This window comes from Lissotriton helveticus, chromosome 7 (assembly GCF_964261635.1).
Source record: "Lissotriton helveticus chromosome 7, aLisHel1.1, whole genome shotgun sequence".
Lineage (NCBI taxonomy): Eukaryota > Metazoa > Chordata > Amphibia > Caudata > Salamandridae > Lissotriton > Lissotriton helveticus.
Window position 1 is genome coordinate 1,904,598,103 of NC_136068.1, and position 2,776 is coordinate 1,904,600,878.

The following is a 2,776-nucleotide window of genomic DNA, read 5'->3' on the forward strand; positions in this document are numbered from 1 at the left end:
CTAGGCGGGGAATGAAAAACCCTACGTAGGTTCATAGGTTTAATTCCGGTGCCATTTTTACTATGTATCGGAATTGACTTGGTGGGAGCTACACTATCGGTTGAGTTATTAGACAGAGTAGAGTGGAGTTGTGGGGCTATAGTTGGGGCTGCTGGGGTGTTAAGGTCTATAAGGCTATTAGAGACAGTAGGTGGACTGATACAGTTGTCATCACTATCGATACCAGTTTTAATAGCAGATGTATTTTGATCACGAAAAATGCTAGGGAAATGATCAGTACAGAATAGATCGGCATCTCTGTCCAACCTACCAATACTTCCCGTGTCTTGAATAGTAGTTCAATCAAACGGGGGGGACAGGGGTTTTTGTTTCAAATGTTCGATGGATCGACGTCGGTCAGCACGTTTCTCTGCTAAAAGGAGTTCTTTGTCTATTTCCTTGTTAGCCTTCTCAAAATATTTATCAAGAGGCCCAAGGATCGAGACCCCAACACAGGATGGTAGTGAGTTGGACATAACTGTGAAGAATCTTAGGGTGTTAGGTGTTCCGGAGACCCACTAACCTGAGTACGACAGAGGCAAAGTGTAAATATTAGGGACCGGGCCCAGTCCGGCCTCCTTCGGCCCCTGACGGCCACAGACGGTCCCACCCTTGTCCCGGGATTCTCCCGGGACGCTCCCGCGCAGCGGAAATGACGTGCGCAGTTTATAGGGGAGTAGTAGAAGGGGGCGTGGCAAACAGGGAGAGCGGCCCAGGTGACTCGGGTCTGGTCAGCAACAGGGACTCCTGGGAAACGGAGTCTGAGTACCGACACGCTCGCAGCCCTGCTTTATCTGATGCCCACAACAGTCTTTGAAGGTTCCTACTCCCCAGCGCCCACAGAAAGCAAGCGCCGCGAAGCGAGACCCGCGAAGCGGGTCCGGCAAGGAGTAGCGCTTCAGGGAGGATAAGGCGCTCAAGATTTCAATAGCACAGGTGAGCTCCAGCAACAACAGGGGTCCAGTCCCAGCAGGCAAGCACAAAAGTAGAATGAAATCCAACGAAGGTTAGAGGTCCGGTGGTTTTAGCAGTGTTGGAGGGGGCGTGGCAAACAGGGAGAGCGGCCCAGGTGACTCTGGTCAGGTCAGCAACAGGGACTCCTGGGAAACGGAGTCCGAGTACCGACACGCTCGCAGCCCTGCTTTATCTGACGCCCACAACAGTCTTTGAAGGTTCCTACTCCCCAGCGCCCACAGAAAGCAAGCGCCGCGAAGCGGGACCGGCGAAGCGGGTCCGGCAAGGAGTAGCGCTTCAGGGAGGATAAGGCGCTCAAGATTTCAATAGCGCAGGTGAGCTCCAGCAACAACAGGGGTCCAGTCCCAGCAAGCAAGCACAAAAGTAGAATGAAATCATATTGTTTGTGTATTTTATTTTAGACTCTCTCTCTCTTCAAGTCAAAGAAAATGTTTGTTCTTGGAAAAATGGAAAGAGAAAATCAGACCTCGGCGGGGATGTTCTTGATTGTGTGATTTTCAGATCTTCCACAACTCCAAATTCCCCTTTTTCTTGCATTCACACTGATTTACCTGATTACTTTAATAGGAAACCTCATTATTATGTCAATAAAATACTCCTGCCCATATCTGCATAGACCCATGTATTTCTTTCTCATGAATTTATCCTTTATTAATATCAGTTGCTTCTCAGTCACATTCCCACAAATGTTAGCCCATTTCTTTCTAAAAGGTGCACTCATTTCCCTCACTGAATGTCTCCTGCAGGTATACTGTTTTGTGGTCCTGTTTGCAGCAGAATTCCTACTCCTCACATTCATGGCCTTGGATAGGTATGTGGCTATCTGCAACCCCTTGCATTACAGAACTATCATGAATAAGAATATGTGCATCCAGCTGGTCGCTGTGAGCTGGACTGTCGGTCTCACGCTTCCTCTGCCAAACATTGTACTGATGTCTGGACTTTCTTACTGTCAGTCTCACACAATCAACCATTTCTTCTGTGATTTAAGTGCTCTGATGAAGCTGTCTTGTACAAAAATTCACATTATTGAGACAATGAACTATACAATTGGGTCTGTTTTTGGACTGACACTATTCACTTCTTATGTGAAGGTCATCTCAGTGATCCTGAGAATTAAGTCTACAGAGGGGAGGCGAAAGGCATTCTCAACATGTGTCTCTCATCTCGCTGTGGTTGTTTTATTCTATGGATCTGTTTGTCCTACATAAATGAGACCTACGTCAACATTTTCATTGAAAGACAACAAGACCTTCTCTTTGCTATACACCACTCTTCCTCCACTGTGCAACCCCATTATATACAGCCTAAACTACAGAGATTTTAAAAATGTCCTGAGGAAAAAAAAAGAAAGAGTATAGACTACAAGACCATAAAATCTATTTTACAAGAGTATTGAATACTATTTTCCCTAACTGCAATCTCTGTGGAAGCCATGCATATCCTGAAACCTTCTCTACTAATCTCAGAATGTCTGGGGCATCATTTGTAAGAATAATGTTATGCTTGTCAATATGGATAGCCAGATAGTATGTCCTGGTTTCATGGATCATGTTGTTATTGGGAGGAACAAATGTGAACAATGAATATTGAGTCTTGCTTACTTTCTGTAGTTTCAACGTCTTACCCCTTTTCTAATCACTTAGCCACAAACAGGAGTTAATTAAGCGGCTTGTTGTGGGACAAGAGTCAATCCTGTGATGTCAATGGTCAAAGAATGCATGATATCACTACTGCTTATTCTAAATTGATGTTCATGATT

General features: G+C 45.5%; 1 pseudogene; it reads left to right on the top strand.

Annotated features, from left to right (window-relative positions):
• Nucleotides 1-1,460: 1,460 nt before the first annotated feature.
• LOC144767849 (olfactory receptor 5V1-like) lies at nt 1,461-2,390 on the top strand (annotated as a pseudogene).
• The last annotated feature ends 386 nt before the right edge of the window (nt 2,391-2,776 follow it).